Here is a 22,367-nt window from a genome sequence, read left to right as displayed (position 1 = left end):
GAGTGAAGTAATCGGGATCCCCTGCGAGACCACGCCCCTTATCTTAGGTCCCACCCACTTTTTGGGTGTGGGTGCACATCTGGAGTGCAGGGATACTCAAGAGTGCGCACTGGGTGTCACCAGACGTGATGACGCCTCTATGTGGGGACCTAGCCCTACATTCCTATAGGTTCCAATCCAGGCCCCACTCAAATATAATAGAAATAACAAGTGGGTTATGATACTCCAATGAATGCTAGTGGCATTGGCCAGGCTCCCTAGTACCCACTGGGCTGTAGGCATGTGCCTACTTTGCCTAGCAGTTGTTCCAGCCCTGGGCAACACCAATGTGAGTAGCTGATAGGTAACCAGACTTCCACATATCATTTTAGCTGCAGATAGTATTCCCTTATTTACTGTTTCTGTTACTATAGTATGAAATAAATGTTCTGTTTAAATTGTTTCATAGCAAAGAACATCATTAATTAATAGCTGATCACCCACGAGTCACACCCATGAGGCTGCGCTGCTGCTAAACTCCAGGTCAGAGGAGCATGTGATGGGCTCCTCCAATTAGAGCTCAGCACATGCTTATCTGACCACACTGCATAGACTACAGGGATTTATTACCCAGTAGTGCACTGCAATGCTGAGCCTGACTGCAATGTGCCCTGGTCCTCTCTGCGTGTAGCTGCCGGCCGGGTCAGTCACAGCCTTGACGACTGCCCGACAAGCAGCTGCACTGCAGCCTGCCATTTACAAACAGCGCCGGGCAGTGTTGACCCCTATATTGCGGCGGGGGGCCAGTGCAGTGCACCGCCAGTAGTTCTGCCCGACTTGCACCCATTTTAACGTACCCCCGTGGAACAGTAAATTCCTGGGAAAAAAATAGCTTTCTATCATTTTTTTAACACTTTATCATATACGCAAATTACTGACGCAATTTAAGTACCCTGAATAATTTTATTATGGCCAATAATACACTTCTAAATTAATTTCCAGTGTACGTTAGCCATTTTTTGGGGTACAGAGGCAATTTCCAGCATGTCCTGACTTTTTCGCCAATTTTCACCTGTTTTTTTTTCCGCACCTACCAGTTTGCCTGTTTTTTGGCGAATTGAATACGGCACATAGTTGTGTATACATAATAACAGCTAGGAGACTGAGGTTCTCATGGCAGCTTCCAATAATGCAGAATTACTGATGGACACCTTCACATTTTACCTCACATCCCAACATAACTTTTGTTTATTTTTTTCTTTCAGTTCTTTCGGTGGTCAGCGCACAGCGAGATGAGACTAATGGTGGTCACGCTTCCAAATAAGACACCAGTGGATTACATGACACCTGGAGAGAAAACAGACATCAGTCCTGGGGCATCCCTAAAACAATGTGAAGATATAAAATTCAGAAACAATTCAGTGGATTACTTACACATGATGACTGTGGCAAAGGTTAGATAAGAGTCTCATAAAGAGGAAAACTCTGGGACTCCTGAAGATGGAATGCGTGTTATGAATGACTCCTATTTACTTGAAAGTATTATAACCAGGTTCTCACTCATATTATATATGTGGAGCACATTTAAAGTTTTATAGAAGCTTGGTGAGGTCATACACAGTACATAATAGTATATTGTAACCTTCACAAATGTATATGAAAAAGGTCAAAGGAATTAATATGATTAATATTGTATATAGCCTTGCTACATAGCAGAGTACAGTTTATCGCACCCTATCAGAGATGCATTACAGGAGGACATGCAGTAAACAGCCCTTCTAGTCGCGCAATGCCGTGGTGTGACTCGGTAGCACTGATTATCTTTTTGTGCAACTTTTTTACCGTCAAATGCATCTTATTTGCAAAGTGATGTGCATAGGAGGCACAAGCAGATTCTGCTGATTAATATGACATGTGGCATTGCCTATATTCTGTGAGTGACTGCGGTTATATCTGCATGTGGAATGCTAGTTACAGTGTCACAGCTGCTAACACTGTAACATGGCATTTCGCATGCAGATACAGCCGCAGTTGCACACAGAATATAGCCGTATATCAGCAGAAACTGCTTGTGCTGACGGTATAAAAGTTTAATGAAATTAAGCTCAGAGCTACCGAGTCAAACGGCGCTCATGCGTTATATTTAATGAGACTTACAGAGGTAAGATGTATCAGTAAGATAATGTTGGCAGGGCCACCAAGAGATTTGTTGGGCCCAAGTGCTGGGGCATGACTGTGGGAAGGGGTGTGGCTATGGCCCCTTCCTGCACCTCCCTACATATCTGAGGGATGATTGTTGTTACTTGGAAATGTCAGAAGCTTTCTCAAAGTACTGGTAATAAATAGCCCCTTAAAATCCTAAAATCCTTTAGTGGGAATAATAACACTTTAAGCTCTGCTGTAATCCAGGGAGCATCAATGGAATCATCTGTATATTACATTATCTCATTTAAATAATTCCACGTTACACATGCCACGCTACTGCAAAACATTAAGACTAGGTTGCTCCTAGCAAGAAATACTTTTGTCTGATCCTCTCTTCTCGATATTTGGTGCAAACATTTGCATCCCTGACGACACCTCCATCTTGGTGCATAGACCTATGTGCTTCCCTGTAAATCCAAGTTCAATGGAGTAAAAGTAATAAGTGATATCACAAAAAAAAACTTTAGCATTCAGGATTTTTTACTGTGTTGTATTGCTAATGTAGCATTATTTAATGCTATGAGAGAGAAAGGGAGAGAGATATATGCAGGATTTCTAGATGGTGGTTTCTAAATGCGGGATGCAATCAGGAAGCCGCCTGCTTCCCGACTGTGCAATCCCGACAGGGGACTAATGATAGGTGTTGAAATCCCGACGCCTATCATTATCCCTACGCCGGCAGCCCGATACCCGGCATACTGAACGAAGGTAAGCCGGGCGGTGGGCGCAGACAGCCGTGGGGGGGGGGGAGGGTTAGGTTAAGGGCTCCCGGGGGGACTTAGGGTTAGACATCCCCCCGGGAGGGTTAGGCTTAGGCTGCGGGGACGGGGGGGGTTAGGTTTAGGCACTTATGGGGGGTTATAGTTAGACACTAGGGGGGAGGTTAAGGTTAGGCTCCCCTAAGGGTGGGTTAGGTTTAAGGGGGGGAGGGTTAGTTATACTTACCTTAATTACCTGTTGACATCATCACTGCTGCCGGTCTTACGGCATCGGGATTTAAACCACCAGACATAGGATTCGGCGGTCGTTCATATGCTTGGTTTCAGAGCGAATGTTGCCAATCCATAGTGTATGTCATAATTCCGACATATACAGGCCCAGCGATCACAGTAAGCCGTTAGATGCAGCAGTAGCTCCATCCTGTCTGAGCTGAATATTTTTATTTCACACGTGGGCATCATTCTAGAGCATAGGAGCAAAACGGGAGTCTGGAAGAGCAGCAAAAGAACCTAGCACTGCTATAGAAGTATCTTTATGTACATATTGGTATCCTTATGCACTGGAGATAGCAGTGGACAAATAATATTTAACCCTATAGATGGTCTATAGCATTGCAATCCTAACAGTGCATGTTTTCCAGATCTTCTAATTGGCGCACAGATGTATTCATTACTGGCGGACACATGTTAAAAGATTCTCAGGTGGTGCTAATTATTTAATTTCAGATACTGAGGAGAGCATGCAGCACTATTAAAATTGTATTATCTACTATTTCTGTTGTGGTGATAGTGTGGGCTGGGGAGTTTCCAGGCAAACGTTTGCCTATGCATTTGTCTATGATAAAGCTAAATAGATTATTATTATAATTTATTTATATGGCGCCACAAGTGCTCTGCAGTGTCTTACAAAGTACATAAACAAATAGGTGACCAGTGACTTACAGTACAATACAATACAATGCAGGACAAGGACATGGATAATATACATTGCTACATTAGCGATCATAACACCCACATAAGCAGCAGAGCATAAGCAACCAAGTGTTAGGTGCCCTAGTGGGGAGTAAGAAGTAGATAAATGTAAAGTAAGGAGAAGCAGGGCTGGATTAAGGTCTGTGGGGGCCCCTGGGCAACAAACATGTGGGGGCCCATATTACATGCCCCTATTACGTGCCCTTTATGCAGTGCACCCAGTAGTAGTAGCGCCCCCAGGAGTGTTGCCCCTTATGCAGTGCCCCCTATGCAATGCCCCCTGTAGTTATACCCCAAGTAGTAGTGTTCCCAATAGTAATGCCCCCTGTATAAATACCCCCAGTAGTAATACCCCTGTAGTTGTGCCCCCAGTAGTCATGCCCCCTGTGTGTGCCCAATAGTAATGCCCTCAGTAGTAATACCCCTGTAGTTGTGCCCCCTGTGGTAGTGGCACCAGTAGTAATGCCCCCTGTGGTAGTGGCACCAGTAGTAATGCCCCCCCCAGTAATGTCCCTGTAGTAATGTCCCCCCCAAGTAATGTTCCTTGTAGTAATGTCCCCCTCGAGTAATACCCCCCCGAGTAATGCCCCCAGTAGTAATACTCCCCTGAGTAATGCCCCCAGTTATAATGTCCCCCCCAAGTAATGCCCCCTGTAGTAATGCCCCCAGTAGTAATGCCCCCCCCCTGAGTAATGTCCCCCCCAGCAGTGGAAAAGCCGCTTGCACTTAGGAGCAAAAAAAATCATACCATAAGCCCCGCTCCCGCTGCCTGCTGCCAGCTGGCGCTGCTCCTCTGCACTATGGGAGAGACGCGTGACGTCTCTCCCATAGTTCACTGTCTGAGCCGGAAGCCGGAGCTCACGAGTGAGCTCTAGTCTCCGGCTCTGGCTGCCGCTGCGGGGAGGGAGCTGGGCGCCCGCTGATTACAATCTCAGCGGGCGCCTGGTGTCTCTGTGCGGCACCGGGGTTAGGTGTCCGGAGGACGCGGAACTGGTTCCGTCTCCTCCGGTTCACTTTAACCCCGATGGCTGGTTGTGGGGGCCCTTCAGGTGTGTGGGCCCAGGGACGATCGCCCCTGTCGCCCCCCATCCGGCCCTGAGGAGAAGCACAAGAGGGTAGAGGGCCCTGCTCGTAAGAGCTTACATTCTAAAAATAGATAGATAGATAGATAGATAGATAGATAGATAGATAGATAGATAGATAGATAGATAGATAGATAGATAGATAGATAGATAGATAGATAGGGCACACACCAGACTTGTAATGAACAAAAAAGAAACAGTTTATCCCATAAATACCATGTCACAGAAGTGGAAACAATGCCATATAAGCACAAAAATAAATGTAATCAGTAAAAAATCCATAGGGTTATGAGTTATAATATCATCATATTGCACAGAACAAGTCTGAAAAGACCAGCACACCTCCAATTTCAATATGCAAAAGACAAATATAATGTAGATAAAGAAACATATTGTTAAATTAGTGTTCATTTCACAGTTTCTCTGACTGGTTTCCTTTGTTCACTTGCCGTCCCACATGTCCTTTATAAGGCAGGTTTGGGTCATGATTGTTTATGGAGCCCTTTGATAATGGTGCATTCTGGCACCGAAACGATCACATGGGCCTTCGCTTGATCTGAAAATGGCTTATAACCTATAGAGTGTGCTGCTCTTTTCAGACTTATTCTGGAATGTTCTATCTATCTAACTATAAATATACTATATAGTAGCAAGATCTGATTAAGGAGTGCCGTTTCTTGGTGTAATGGCCGCACTACACATGCAGAAGGGAATCAGTATCACATCAGTCCAGGACCTTGGTACAAGTAGCCGTAGATACTTTTCTTTGTGTAGCAAAATAAACAAAATCAGAAAAATAAATCCTGACCTGTTTGGCTCTAACTAAACAGAAGGCTCCCTCTCGAAGGGTGGGAGGACCTAATGTCCAACTCACACAAAACAGCATTTAAATACAGCACTTACATAAAGCCATAGTGTCTCTTTACAAGTCTGTCAACCTGCTCCCCAGGTAGTGAGAGATTGCTCAGAGAGCTAACACACCTTTTATCAGCCTCTCACAGGTGGTCTGGCAATCAAGGCTTTTCATTACCTGCATAATTACCACACAGAAATTAAGAACCTGGGACATATATTCCTCCTATCAACAACTTCCTGAGTGCTTTACTTACACACACACACACACACACACACACACACACACACACACACACACACACACACACACACACACACACACACACACACACACACACACACACACACACACACACACACACACACACACACACACACACACTTAAAACCTGCATTCACATGTGCTTATGTTAAATAAACCTTTTTGTGCAACAGCAACTGATTCTGATCAGTGTTTTTGTTTAAGCACATAGTGAGTTCATAACACTATTACTGTTTTGTGAGAGGGATGTTACAGTAGGTCCCTCTCTAAGAGAGAGGAAATAATTTTGCTTCGTTAGAGACAGACAGACTAGGATATTCTTTTATGTGTTATTTATATTTATGCTGCAAATAAAACTAGCTGTGGATACTTTTACTAAGGCACTGGATTGGTGTGCTACTAATTGACTGTTGTGTAAATGTGCACCCATCAACCCCAGGAGGCGGCATCCTTACCCTGATTTTGCTACACATGTTGGAGAATGGGAGCAACTGCACTTACATTGCAGCCATAAAAATCGATGTTAAAAATTTAAAGGGACAGACACTCATTTTCTTTGGCTATTGGAAAAGACTATTATACTGTGAAATCCATGGTGTTATCATCAGCTGCTTAGGTAAGCCAGATTCTGCTTCACCCCTACACCAAGAGCTAAAATGGAAGACATACTGTAGCTAAAGCCCTTTTAAAGCCATGTCATATATGGGCTGTTGTCCCCCTCTTTTTATATAAACATATCACATCTCAGACATAATTACTATCATCTTTTGAACAGTCTGCTCCTTGCAGACTGTTCATCTCTATAAACTGAGCTACGTGCCCTAAGCATTTCCACAATTATTGGATGTTTTAAAAATTGCACCCCATACAAAAAATATGGTACTCTATGGAACATCACAAAGTGCTATTAAATATTAAGTGACTTGCTATTTATACAGGGATCATTACTATCCACGAGCCCTATATCATCTATTTACATGGATATCAAACAAGCTTCATGGTAGCCGGATAACTGTTGAGGGAGAATAAAACACAATTTTTTATTACCAATACATATTTTTTATTGTTATTTTTTATTGTTGCTTTGCATTAACCGGATGCGGCTATATTAAATCATTCATCTTTTTTCTAAAAGATAATAGTGATTATGTCTGAGATGTAATGTTTATATAAAAAGAGAAACTGTCTATACAAAGAAAGAAACATTGTTTCATATCATACACAGAGACTTTTCAACAGCTGCCTCTGAATTGTGATTAATCTATGTCTAATAGTTTTAAGAGAATAACTTAGCGGTATATTGTATATAATCACCATTTTTTATATTACCTTTATTAAAGGATTCTGCTTCTTATTATATGTGGCATCTACTTCAAATACTTAAAACAACACTAATATACTTTGTAAGTGTTGATGAGATATTTATTATTTATTTTCCTGGGTTTCTTCTTTAAGCGCAGTAATCCTTATCTCTTTCTATATGTCACAGGTTTGCAACCATTATTACTGCAGCTGAAGAGATCACCAGCATTATATACACACATTGATAAGAGTCCATTAGATTTATTATAATTATATTGTGTTTTGAAGCGCTGAGGTTATATATTTTGATTGTTGTCCCCCTCTGCCTGGTATATGGATGTTGCACGCAGATAGCTTGCCTCTGACTAAATTTCAGTTTAGTTGCTGCATCCTGCATCTCAGGCTTTTGTCTGCAGCATACAGCACCAATTATTTTAGAATTGGTGCTGGGACTTTTGCAGCCTACCCTATCGGTGCAGGATATCAAGGGGTATAATTACTAAAGTGCTGCTTTTTAGAATTGGAGATGTTGCCCATAGTAACCACTCAGATTCTATTTAACGTTTATCTAGCACCTTCTAGAAGATAATATCCCCTTGTATTGGTGGTGCACAGGGGTGCCAAGAGGGGTGGGGGGGGGGCGGATACTAATTACCAGGGCCCAGGCTGCTGGAAGAGACCGGGTCCAGTGCCACCCCCACCCTATTAAATGACAGCAGCCCAGCCCACGCTATTGTGTGGTGGACTGTAGTGGAAGAGCATTCGACAGCAGCCGCAGTAGTCTCCTATGCCTGTGGGGGGATCGATCACGCTGATCGCAGCCCCCTGGCTTTGTGCCGGGCTGATGGGCTCACAGCGCCGTCCCCCATCCCCAGCGCATAGCACTGCTGCAAAAACCTTTTTTTTTTACTATTAAGTCTTCTCCACGCCCCTGGTGGTGCAGCTTGGGGGTTATGATTTATGCCAAATGATGTGTTTGCAATTGCGTTACTCTGTTGCTTGTGACTTTCAGGAGGTGGCGAGGCTGTGGCCTGAGTGTGTGGTGGTTTGGTCCTTTATCATTGCCTCATCTGTCTTGGTGTTGTAGGTTGAGTGGGGCAGTTAGTGATCGCTCTAGGAAGAAAGTATAGTGGTATAGTTGGCCCTTGCAAGCTGTGACATAATTTGCCTAAACCAAGTGGCCGCCGAATGCTTGTCATTCCTTCTTCTGCCACCATTCTTCTTTTGTAATAAATAAAGCGGACCATTCGTTTTTGAATGGCACAGATGGTATTGTATTTTAGTTAAATTGAGAGTGTTAAGAGGTTTGGTTTATGGTTCATCTGTCAACTGACGATAGAGAGTTAACTACAAAAACCTTTATACTACAGAAACAACAAAAACTTTTATACTACAGCAAAATCAACACATCTCTCACATCGGCAAAAAAAAAATCTGAAATACACAAACTCACCGAAGCATAATTTGTGTCCGAGTGATGAAGAAAGCACCAATCAGTATTGGAGACCACGGTTCGCTAGTGCCAGCAACCGTTATAATCGGTATTTGCACCTACCCCTGACCTCCCACAAACACTGCCTTATTATACTTGACCTACATTACAATGCCCCACCAATCCAGGTGCAGGCAGGTATTGTTAGTGTTATTACAAAAATCTACAATGGTACATAGTGAATTCATGCAAAATACACTATGCCAACTGGCGCAGTATTCACGCAGTATTCACGCAGTATTCTTAGTAATGTATTTTACTTTTACATTTTTGAAGCTTGCTAAGGTAGTTTTCATTAATGTACAGAATAATTGCCAGCAAAGTATGTATGCAATTTAAAATGACATTATATTAAGCTGTGTTTATGTGACATTTGTAGGTTTTCAAGTAAAAACAGAGAGAAAAGAAGAAAGCAGTTATAGCAGGATCAACCAAATAGGTCATAAGTTGTGATTTTATTGGAACTCAAAAGGTTTTAACAATCCTTTTGTGCCTTTGTACTCTAAACAGAACAAGATTTAGACGATAGGAACATTGTAGCTGTTCTAATCACTCAAGACAGTTCTGGTGAGTACAGAAAGTGATAAAAAGACAACAACCTTTCACTGTACAGAAAAGATAAAAATAAACACTTTCAAGCGCATGCACTTGGCATACTGAGCAGAGTCTACGTCCACATTGTGAGCAACAGCTCTGTGTAATATTCATGGGGAAGTGTATACTTCTTTCCATCATCCATTTATCTATGGCACAGAACCTCTGTGGTTCTCAGAGAACATGTACAGGATAAATAAAACAACACAGTATCACCTGTATATTCATGCACATGTTTATAACATAGTCATCTGGGAGGCTCCTGTATTATTGAGAGATCTCGGTCTCTTCAGCGTAAGAGTTGGAGATCAAAGATCAATGTATCAAAATCATCGGTTTTCAGAGTTCGATATTTCACACAATTTTTTCCATCAATGCAGGGAGTCCAATATATTGGCTTTATCTATATGTAGGCGTTGATATTATTTCTCAGCTGTTTATTAAATATATTTTTTTATTAAATGGATAGATGTCACTTTAGTGGGAATGGTGTATTCCTTTCTTGCTGCCATTTACTTACTTGTTAAAATGACACAACATATGATACCATCCAACCTCAATACAGGCATGAAATCGGACAAACATGTTCACCGAACACAAAAGTTCCGCCCTCTTCTGTCTTATAAGGCAGTGTGAACAAAGAGAGGTGGCTTCAGGGTGCCTCAACAGCACTAGTACGTGGCAAATGTATAGTTGAATTTCCAACAATGAACGGCAGTCACCAGTGGGCTAGTTCCAAACCTACATTGATGCATAGTATTGGTGCAGGCACTTCAATTGTCCACCCCTAACTACAGTAGCTTGCAAAGTGGGCAAGGATGTGTTACTATGACATGAATGGAGTCATCAAGTCACGCCACCTCTTCTAGTTCTACCTGCCCCTCACATATTCCAAAGGGTAGACATAAAATATAGTCTAGTATTGTTCATAACAGGCCAAAGAGCGGAGCAGACAGCTAAATAGAATAGAGCATGAGATGGAGCCCAATAAATAGGCACAGGCATTTATATTACACACAGATATTGGATGTTGAAATATTAAAGTACGAAACAATCCAGAGCACAAATTAGAACATTTAATTTATTATAGCATAAAGGATTTCCAGGTTTGAAGTCTTAATGTATTTTAAGAAATATATATATATATATATATATATATATATATATATATATATATTGCATCCGGAAAGTATTCACTACGCTTCACTTTTTCCACATTTTGTTATGTTACAACCTTATTCCATAATGGAATAAATTCATTTTTGACATCAAAATTCTACATACAATATCCCATAATGACAACATGTAAAAAGATTTTTGCAAATTTAATAAAAAATTAAACACTAAGAAATCACATGTACATAAGTATTCACAGCCTTTGCCACGAAGCTCAAAATTGAGCTCAGGTGCATCCTGTTTCCACTGATCATCCTTGAGATGTTCCTACAGTTTAATTGGAGTCCACCTGTGGTGAATTCAGTTGATCGGACATGATTTTGAAAGGCATACACCTGTCTATATAAGGTCCCACACTTGACAGTGCATGTCAGAGCACAAACCAAGCATGAAGTCCAAGGAATTGTCTGTAGACCTCTGACACAGGATTGTCTTGAGGCACAAATCTGGGGAAGGGTACAGAAAAATATCTGGTGCTTTGAAGGTCCCAATGAGCACAGTGGCCTCCATCATCCGTAAATGGAAGACGTTCGAAACCACCAGGATTCTTCCTAGAGTTGGCCGGCCATCTAAACTGTGATCGGGGTAGAAGGGCCCTAGTCAGGGAGGTGACCAAGAACCCGATAGTCACTCTGTCAGAGCTACAGCATTCCTCTGTGGAGAGAGGAGAACCTTCCAGAAGGACAACCATCTCTGCAGCAATCCACCAATTAGGCCTGTATGGTAGAGTGGCCAGATGGAAGCCACTCCTTAGTAAAAAACACATGGCAGCCCACCTGGAGTTTGCCAAAATGCACCTGAAGGACTCTCAGACCATGACGAGACAAAGATTGAACTCTTTGGTGTGAATGCCAGGCATTATGTTTGGAGGAAACCAGGCACCGGTTATCACCAGGATAATATCATCCCTACAGTGAAGCATGGTGGTGGCAGCATCATGCTGTGGGGATGTTTTTCAGCGGCAGGAACTGGGTGACTAGTCCGGATAGAGGGAAAGATGAATGCAGCAATGTACAGAGACATCCTGGATGAGAACCTGATCCAAAGCGCTCTTGACCTCTGACTGGGGTGACGGTTCATCTTTCAGCAGGACAACGACCCTAAGCACGCAGCCAAGATATCAAAGGAGTGGCTTCAGGACAACTCTGTGAAAGTCCTTGAGTGGCCCAGCAATAGGCCAGACTTGAATCCAATTGAACATCTCTGGAGAGATCTGAAAATGGCTGTGCACCGACACTTCCCATCCAACCTGATGGAGCTTGAGAGGTGCTGTAAAGAGGAATGGGCGAAACTGCGCAAAGATAAGTATGCCAAGCTTGCGGCATCATATACAAAAATACTTGAGGCTGTAATTGCTGCCAAAGGTGCATCAACAAAGTATTGAGCAAAGGTTGTGAATACTTATGTACATTTGATTTTTTATTTATTAATTTTTAATTAAATTTGAAAAAAAATCGCAAAAAAACTTTTCACACGTTGTCATTATGGGGTATCGTGTGTAGAATTTTGAGAACAAAAATGAATTTCTTCCATTTTGGAATAAGGCTGTAACATAACAAAATGTGGAAAAAGTGAAGCGTAGTGAATACTTTCCGGATGCACTGTATATATATTACCAAAGATCAATGAAAATAAAAATGATTAAAAATGGCTGGGTTCTGCAGATCGAGCGACTGATTGGTAAGCAATACAGTAGAGCAGAGCTTCCCAACCACAGTCCTCAAGGCACACTAAAGGCCCCCATACATCAGAGATGGATTGCAGCAATCGTGCAATTTGCAATCGATTGTGTATAAAAATCTGCAATGTATGGGCTTCACAGATCGCAGATTGCAACCAAAAAGTGATTGGAATTGTTTAATCAGCTTGTCCAACATGTTGGATTTTACAGATCGATTGGGGCTGTAGATTGCTAGTGTATGGACATGGGGCCTGATTCAGAGCCGCTCGTAAGCGGCCGCTCGTTCGTTCTGACCGATGTTCGCTCATCTGCGCATGCGTACGGATTGTAATACGCATGCGCGAACCAGTCAGTGCGGCCGAAAATCGTTTGTTCGCTATATAGCGAATGCCTGCTACTTTGAGTGACAGGATGAGGCGTATGTGGGTGGTAACAGGTGAAGGGGCTTGAAAACGGGGAGTGGAGATCAGAACGCAGGCGTGCTTAAAGGTCAAAACGGGCGTTTTAAGGGTGTGCATAATTAAAACAGCAGCGTCATTGCCCACATCACCTGGTTGTTTTATAGTCAGAACTGCTCGCAATATAGTGGTAGGAAAAAACAACCACAAGAATAGCGAGCAGTTCATACGCTGGTCGATGTACTCGATTAATCTAATAAATAGCGGACATGACGTATGGTGCGAGCGGCCAGGGGGCGTATTTTTCAAAATTACAACCGCAAGTTTGGCTCCCTCGTTCAGACTTAGAGGCGTGAACAGACCGCAATGAGCGAACGGTTCATTTGAATAGCCACCCCTTGTTTTGGCACGAACGACCGCAAATAGCGAGCGGCTCTGAATCAGCGCCATGATCAGCAGATTTGCAGACCGTTTCTAGCAAAATGATGGGCATTTCAAAATTGCTAGATTGGGATATCCTAAGATCGGGCAATAAATCTTCAAATTGTTCAATTGTGGTTTTCAGATTGCTGATGCATGAGGGCCTTAAGGAGCCGGCACCATTTTCCCGGAGACCTGCACATGTGCAGTAGATTCTGGCACCAAGCCAGAGATAGTGATATTGTGTGTAGGTTTTTCATCAGATAAAATTAAATTTAAGGTAAAACAGATATTTTGTTGACTTACAAGTACATTGCGGCCGCAATCGCATAAGCGATCCTTGCTGAATGAGGCCCTTAATACACTAAGGGGCCTATTTATCACAATCCGCATTTAAAATGCGGTTGTGGTGTGATATTTTCACCTGATTTTGCATTGCGAATTTAGGAAATATCAAAACATTGTATCAAAATTTGTATGTAGGGACAGAGGGGGTCATTCAGACCCGGTCGTTAGCGCCGATGCGCTTGGACCGGGTCGATGGCCCCCCACAGAGCCTGCGCAGGACGGCGCCAGCGCCGTCGTGCGCATGCGTGAGACCCGCTACGACCGACAGCGCCGGTCGTAGCGGGTCTCGATCCAAAGGGGGCGAGCTGTCGATGTTGATTGACAGCTCGCCCCGTTTGGAAGGCGGGCCAGGGGGGTGGCAGCCCAAACGGGGGCGTTCCCATGGGAATGCCTGCCATTTGGGGGAGGCCCCACTGACATCACTAGTGATGTCAGTGGAGAGCTTCCGGCTCAGACAGAGCCGAAAGCTCTCTGGGGCTTACGACAAGGGAGACCCTACCCTAGGGTCTCGTCGTAAGCCCCGATGGTCGCGATGGTCTTGACCATCGCGACCATCACCTTAGGCGGTCGTAAGGCTGTGGGTGTTAATCCACAGCCTTACCACCGCAAAGGAGGACGTCTTGAAAATTCAAGAGGTCCTCCCCTCATTCAGATCGACCGCACGCTCTGTGCGACTGGCTCTGAATGAGGTCCAGAGGGCTTGATTCAGAACCACTCGCGAGCGCAAGCGCTGAGCACTCGCAAACGGGTCGATGGTGCCCTAATGCGCATGACGGAGGGAGCTCCGTCGTGCGCATGCGCAAGACCCGCATAGCGACAGCCAAGACCTAAGCTGTCGCTATGGGTCTCGCACCAAAGGGGGCGTGCTGTCGATGGTGAGTGACAGCATGCCCCCTTTGGTGGGCGTGCCGGGGGCGTTGCTGCCCAGACGGAGGCGTTCCCATGGGAACGCCTACCGTATGGGGCCGGCCCCACTGACATCACTAGTGATGTCAGTGGGAGTGCTTTTGCCTCTGATAGAGACAAAAGCACTCCTGGGCTTGCGGCAGCGAGACCCTACTGCAGGGTCTCGTCGCAAGCCCGATGGTCGCGATGGTCTTGACCATCGCGACCATCTTTTTGGCCACTCGCATAAGCTGTGGGTGGTCACCCACAGCTATGCGAGCGGCCAGGAGGCCGCTCCACTTTTAGGTAGGAGGGCCCTGATTCAGAGCGAGCGCTCTGGTCAGAGCGTCCGGCTCTGAATCAGGCCCAGAGCTTGCAAGAAAGTTTTGTCCCTGCGAATTCCCTCCTAGCATTAAAATACCCTGAGACTGTGCCTGCATGCGCCACTGGCTACCCTGCTACCCACCTTCCTCCACCCCACGCTTCTCCACAATCAGCTTACACTTACTTCCATTTAGGTGACAGTAATCCCCTCAGTGACCTGGTCAGCTGATCGTTGGGCAGTTGAGATGCGATCATAATACCGACCGTGAGGATTCCGGCACTCATAATGCCGGCGCCGGAATCCTTGCACCGACATCCCGATCGCTGGCATCCGGAAGGTAAGTAGCGGGGTTAGGGGGAGGGTTAGAGTTAGGCACTAGGGGGAGGGTTAGGTGCTAAGGGGGGAGGGTTAGGTCAGAGTGCGAGGAGGTTAGGTTTAGGCACTAGGGGGGCATGTTAGGGGTAGAGAGATTGGAAGGGTTAGGGTCATACTTGCCTACCCTCCCGATTTGGTCGGGAGCCTCCCGATAATCGGGTGCCGCTCCCGACCTCCTGGGAAGGCAGGCAAGCCTCCTGGCAGCTGCCGACTCCTCCTGCCCCCCCCCCGCACGATTACATGAGAATCCCCGGCAGCGGGAGGGGCCTGTGACGCGATTCACTCCGACTCGCATCATTTTGTCATGATTGGTGTCTGCGAGTTACCTGTCTCAAGTGGTGATCGGGTTTCAACGGAGGCCGGCATGACTGGAATCACAAATAATGTAAATAGCTCTATTACAAGACTTGGGTAGCAGTGAAAACTGCCTCTGATGATAAATGACAGGAACTGGAGGGACCGGACTGGGACCGGCAGGAAGACTTGTTGAATTGAACTGATGAACTGAGAACTTGACTCTGGACTGGAAGAACGTGGACTGAACTGATGAGCTTGGAATTTGACTCTGGACTGGAATAACGTGGACTGAACTGATGAGCTTGGAACTTGACTCAGGATTAGAATGTGACAATGGCTGAAGGGAAGTCAGGTAATGCTGAGACGAGGGCTAAACAGGGTAATCTGGAATTACTATGACAAAGGCTAGAACTCAGGTGCAGGCTGGATTGGATAATAGGGAATAACAGGTTTCAGGAAGGAATGAGTAGGTTTGGGAATTTGCAGGCTGGACAGGATAATTGGAAATAACAGGTTTCAGGAAGGAATGGGTAGGTTTGGGAATTTGCAGGCTGGACAGGATAATTGGAAATAACAGGTTTCAGGAAGGAATGGGTAGGTTTGGGAATTTTAGGTTCAGGGAGGGGAGTAGGTAGGTAAAAGGGACAGGAGTTGATCTACAGCAGGAAGCAAGGCAGGGTGACACGATGCAGGTTTACAGAGTGCCAGGGACCAACCAGGAGTAGGACTAACAGCAGAGCACAGGCCAGGTATGCTGTAACAGGACGTCTGGATGCTAGGTATTACTGTAGCAGGTTTTCGGGATGCACCAGGGGTTGCTGTCAGCAGGCTTACTGGATTGCCAGATTTGGCTGTAACAGGTTTTCTGGAAGCATTGGGGGTTGCTGCCAGCAGATTTACTGGATTGCCAGGTACAGCTGAAACAGGTTTTCTGGTTAGCGCCAGGGATTGCTGTAGCAGGTTTCAGGGACAGACTTGCATGCAGAAACAGCATGAACCATACACCACTGGAAGACGAGATGTTCAGGCCCAGAATGCTATCAAGAGAGGATATATATATCATGGGTCTGGCAGCAATTGGTGGATATGAACAGGTGGTCTGGTAGTAGCATTCTGAGTGGTGGAAGGCACAACATGCAGAGGGAGTATTCATCTCTGCAGCTCTGAGAATCAGAACCACACCTGTGATTCCAATCAGGGCTAGTAGTGCTCACAGACAGAGGAGAGGCCAGGTGCAATAATCAGAGCAAATCCTCCAGGCAAATTACACACACAGATCCATGGGGGAGCTGACAGGGGTAAGTCCCAAGGCAAAAAGGTGACAACTAGACAGGGTCGTGACACATTTTAGCCCTGCCACCTGCTTTACAATGCCTGGATATTGGCATTGTGTAGTAGGGACGGGGCCAAAATTATGCGCTCGTGTGGCCACGCCCCCGCTCCACCCACAACCGCCAGCCACGCCCCCCATTCTCCCCCCCCCCCCCCCCCCCGATTTTGCTGATCTGGCTGCCCCTTCCCGGAAGAGGCAGCCAAAATGTCGGCATCTCTGGTTAGGGTACCAACTGACAGGTGTTGGAATCCTCACCCTGTCGGGATGCCGGCGTCAGGATTCTGACCACCGGAATCCCGAGTTCCGACATTCCATACCCAACCCGGGCAGTAAACTGAGATGCCGGCAGGGACTTCACTGCATCTCAGTTTACTGAAGAAAAATGATAGAGGCCTAAGAATGATATAATAATAAAAAATATGTTAACAATGAGTTTTGATGATTGGTCCTTTATAAAGTTCACTCTCCCGCATTCCACCCTTTTCACTAAGTAATGAGATTCTGGTCAGCTGCTCCGAAAAGCAACGCGATTAGTAACGCAGCTGCAGAAATAGCTGCGTTACTTATATCTCCCACGGCGCTGCTTCTACGCATGCGTGACCTGAGGTCACACATGCACAAACCCGCCGGGAGTCAGTGAGGAGGCGGCGGAGGGATCCCCTCGGATCCCTCTTCGCATCCCCGGAATGCCTGGAAGTCCTGGCTCAAGCCACCTAAGTTCATCCACGTCTCTCAAATATCCTCCAACTCAAACCAACCCTCAGGTGTGACACTTTCCCAAGAATTATACAATAATAAACTTGGTATCTTCACAAGGACTAACTTCAGACAACTGTGGTGTCTAGGTAGTGTACTAAGGAAGATAAGGGGTAAATAACGCTAAAGGCAGAGAAAATCTCTTTACGTAACACTTCTCTGTATGTACTAAAGGGACTTTCTCTGCCTGGAGCCTGCCAGCGCTAAGTGCAGGTTACAATGACACACTGTACCTGGTCACTTAGCCCTGCCATTGATATCGATGGCAGCGCTAAGGGCGGGATGTACTAAAGGAGAAATGCGTTAAAAACCCCGTTTTCCGCATGGAGAGTAACACCAGAAATACCTTGCGTTACCCTATAGAAGCCTATGGGCTTCTTACCGGACCCCGACCCGTCGCTTCGACGCCCCGCCGTCGCCCAGCGCTGGTCACCTGCTGTCCATGGTCTTCCGGGTGCAGGGAGGAGTAGAAGGAGCCCATGGGTTCCTGCACATGTGACCAGCAGGAAGCTCCCGGGGCTCGGAGGGGACGGGGTCCCACGGAGACCCTGTCACCCAGCGTCGGCTGCTTCGCAAAGGGCAGCTCTTATCCAAGAGCTGTCCTTTGCGATACTAATCGCATATGTTAGTACTGTACATATGGGATTAGTAAGGTTGCGGTGACTGGCGGAATGGTCACCGCAACCTTAGTACATCCCGCCCTAAGTGTCCCAGGTGTTACTAAGAGAAAAGGTCACTTACCGTCTGGTGACTTCTCTGATACCGCCTCCTGTAGCTGCCGGTATCTGCTTCTTCTCATTGGAGAAGCAGGAAGTGCTTGTCGTCATTTTAAAGTGTGTTGAGAAAGATTTTATGCATTATGACGGTCATTGCTACACTCTCTGCATTATCTAGTGGTCACTGCGATGTTCCCTGTATTATCTGGCAGTCACTGCGACACTCTCTGAATTATCTGGTGGTCACTGCGATGCTTTTTGCATTATTTAGCGGTCACTGTTACGCTCAGGGGCATATAAAGAGAGAAAGAAAGAGCTCGTGTTCACTCATCATCCGGGGCCCCCTCCTCTCTCTCCAGCAGACGGTGGCGTACTGACAGGTTCAAAAGACTCTGGTCACTAGTCTGTGCCTGGAGTCTAATGTGCATGCGCAGGACACTGGGCCTGCCTCAAGTGTTAGGGGGGGAGAGGGGTAGGGTTAGTGTAGTTGCGTGCAGGCCCGGCGACAGGGGGGACTAAGGGTACACCTGTTCCGGGCCCCAAGACTCAGAGGGCCCCGAAGTTCAGAGGTGAAAAATAGGTCTGCGGGGCCTAATTGTGCAGCGACTAGCGCTGCGCAAGTGAACTAAAATACTAATCTATCAATCGGCAGCTGCCTGCACACTCCCAGGCGCCCCCCGTCAACCGTCACCTGGTCTGGTCCATGCACATAAGAATGATGTTGCAACGTCATTACATTGCCGCTGGACACTTTGCTGTTGTGCACCTTCTTCTTTACAACTGCGGTCCACCTCAGAGGAGGAAGCTGGAACCGGCAGCCTGGTGACGAGCGCGATTTGGATATGGAACCTCCGGGCAGTTGGCAGGCTGCAGCACTCAGGCAACAACAAGCTGCAAGCACTGTCTGCTCCCTATAAACACTCATGAGACAGCAATAAAGTGACACTGACTTCAGCAGCCTGCACCAGAGTCTGGTAAGTGACAGTGTTTTTAATATTTACTTTACGTTATTCCTCTCTATCGCCCTGCTTACGTGCCCCTGGTGGGATCTCTCATAATCGGGCTCCCGGCGTCGGTATTTCAGCCGCCAGGATACCATACCCAACCCATGAGAGGTGTCTGTCGCCAGGGCCGGCATGATAAGTAAGCCGACCTCGCACAGCAGGGAGGTGTCAGGTTTGAAAGGCGCTACTGCCGCCTTCTCCATTTGTCGGATGTCCGCTGGTAACAAAATCTCAGCGGGCACCCGACAAATGGAAAAGGCGGCAGTAGCGCCTCTCCAAGCTGACACCTCCCTGCTGTGCGGGGTCGGCTTACTTTCATGGTTGTTTATTAAATATTATACCTTTTATCCAGCGATCTCCCAATTTTTTTCTACGTTGTTCTGCTTTGCTCTCTCAGTCAGAAGCATCAGCGCTGGACGACAAGGGAGGGGAGGGGGTGGTGTCTGTTTACTCATTGCCTGGATCTGATAGTCCAGCTCCGAACATGGGGGTGAGCTTAGCCTGCGGCCAGCTGGCTGCATACAGTTTTAGCAACGCTGAAGCAGCCGCTATAATGTGTACACTACTGTGCGGCTTAACGTGAATTGTGGGCACTCTGTGTGGCATAACATGAATTGTGGGCACTTCTGTGTGGCATGTGAATTTTGGGCACTATGGGGTATATTTACTAAAGTGCGGGTTTTTAGAATTGGAAATGTTGCCCATAGCAACTAATCAGATGCTACTTAACATTTATCAAGCACCTTCTAGAAGATAATAGCTAGAATCTGATTGGTTGCTATGGGCAACATCTCCACTTCTAAAAACCCGCACTGTAGTAAATATAACCTTATGTGTGGCATAATGTGAATTGGGAGAATTATATTACAGTACATATAATGTAACATTGATTATGCTAATACTTTTGCTAATGGAACCTGCAATAAATGTTTAATAAACGAGCTTATTATTTCTGTCAAAACTGACTACATTTGTTTTTATTTGCAAATATTCAAGTTATAAGTACAGAGTGTAAGAACTTTTACATGTTGAGCTGGCTGATTTACTGAATAATTCAACCGAGACCAAACTGCTGTACAAAGACCCAGTGGATCTGCACACAGACAATACAAACAAATAAAACAGAGGCTAACGCATTACCTTGGCATTTCATGTCTGTAATGTTGACTATATAACACAATTCTTTATTTAAAAGCAATAAACAATACATTTTCCTATAATATTAAACAAACCAAAAGAAATCCTAAGGCATTGAATCATGATCTGAGATACCTGGGACTGAGAGTTTTACCCCCAAAAAAGTGGAAAAGGAAGATTTAATTATAAACAATTAAAATATTAGCTATATAAAATCTCCATTATATAATAAGCATAGTACAAGGAACAGTCTTTCTTTCTCTCCACAAGCCCTGTGAGAATGGTTGCCTACTCTCCCAAAAACGGTCAGGAGCCTCCCGAAAATTGACTGGCGCTCCTGGCCCCCCGCAAGAGAAGGTAAATCTCCCAGATTAGCCGCTGCCCCCGCATCGGTACCTGGTCGCATCCACTTATCGAGTGAAAGTGGGCGGTCCGGGGGGCGATGACACGATTCGTACTGAATCGCGTCATCATAGCCCTACCCCCTGCTTTACAATGCTGCCACGCCCCCGCATCAGCCACTTATTCCGCTGCCACGCCCCCTGGTGCACCGACCTGGCTGCCCCTTGTCAGAGTGGGAGAGGATGGTCGTGTGCTAATTTAGCACTATGGGCCTGATTCACAGCCACACACAATCTGGAACTGCAACCTGCAGCCATTAGCGCTACTACAGTATATAGCTGCCCGCAAAGTCCTTAGGATGCTGCAGGCAGTGCTCTACTTGCCTACAACGGGATCGATATGAATAACTGCAGGGCCTATGTCCGTACACTGCTGCCGGAAGACTGGCAGCAGTGAAGATCCCGATAGGTGACTATACTAACTAGGGGTGTGCACCGGCCACTTTTCATGTTTTGTGTTTTGGTTTTGGATCTGGATCTTTCTTCGTGTTTTGGATCTGGATTGGTTTTGCCAAAACCACCCTTCCGTGTTTTGGGTTCTGGGTTTTGTGTTTTGGATCTGTATTTTTTTGAAAAAAAGCATAAAAACAGCTAAAATCACAGAATTTGTAGGTTTTTCTGCTCCTATGCTATTATTAACCTCAATAACCTTAATTTCCACTCATTTCCAGTCTATTCTGAACACCTCACACCTCACAATAGTGTTTTTATGTCCAAAAGGTTGCACCGAGGTAGCTGGATGACTATGCTAAGCGACACGAGTGGGCGGCACAAACACGTGACCCATCTAGGAGTGACACTGCAGTGGCAGGCAGGATGGCAGTTAGAAAAACTAGGCCCCAAACTGTACATAATGCAAAGAAAAAAAGAGGTGCAAGATGGAATTGTCCTTGGGCCCTCCCACCCACCCTTATGTTGTATAAACAGGACATGCACACTTTAACAAATCAATCATTTCAGCGCCAGGGTCTGCCACACAACTGTGGCTGAAATGATTGGTTCGTTTGGGCCCCCACAAAACAAGCTGGCAATTAATGTGTCCCTGCACAAACTGGCTCTACGGAGGCAAGATGTCATCCTCATCCTCCTCATCCACCGATTCCTCACCCTCTTCAGTGTGTACATCCTCATCCTCACAAAGTATTAACTCGTCCCCACTTGAATCCACCACCACAGGTCCCTCTGTACCTTCTGGAGGCTGGTCTCCCTGGAAGAGCTGATAATTCATTTTGATGAACATCATCTTCTCCACATTCTGTGGAAGCAACCTCCTACGCCTTTCGCTGACAAGGTTCCCGGCTGCACTAAACACTCTTTCGGAGTACACACTGGAGGGGGGGCAACTCAGGTAAAATAGAGCCAGTTTGTACAGGGGCCTCCAAATTGCCTCTTTTTCCTGCCAGTACAGGTATGGACTGTCTGACATGCCTACTTGGATGCTGTCACCGATGTAATCCTCCACCATTCTGTCAATGGTGACAGTATCATATGCAGTGACAGTAGACATGTCAGAAATTGTTGCCAGGTCCTTCAGTCCGGACCAGATGTCCAAACTTGGTCCTGCCTGCCCTGCATCACCGCCAGCGGGTTGCTTAGGATACCTAAGTTTTTTCCTGGCAGCCCCAGTTGCGGGAGAAAATGAAGAAGGAGCCG

Source organism: Taudactylus pleione, unplaced genomic scaffold, assembly GCF_031769625.1.
Source record: "Taudactylus pleione unplaced genomic scaffold, aTauple2 ptg000120l, whole genome shotgun sequence".
Classification (NCBI taxonomy): Eukaryota; Metazoa; Chordata; class Amphibia; order Anura; family Myobatrachidae; genus Taudactylus; species Taudactylus pleione.
This window is presented reverse-complemented; position numbering follows the sequence as displayed.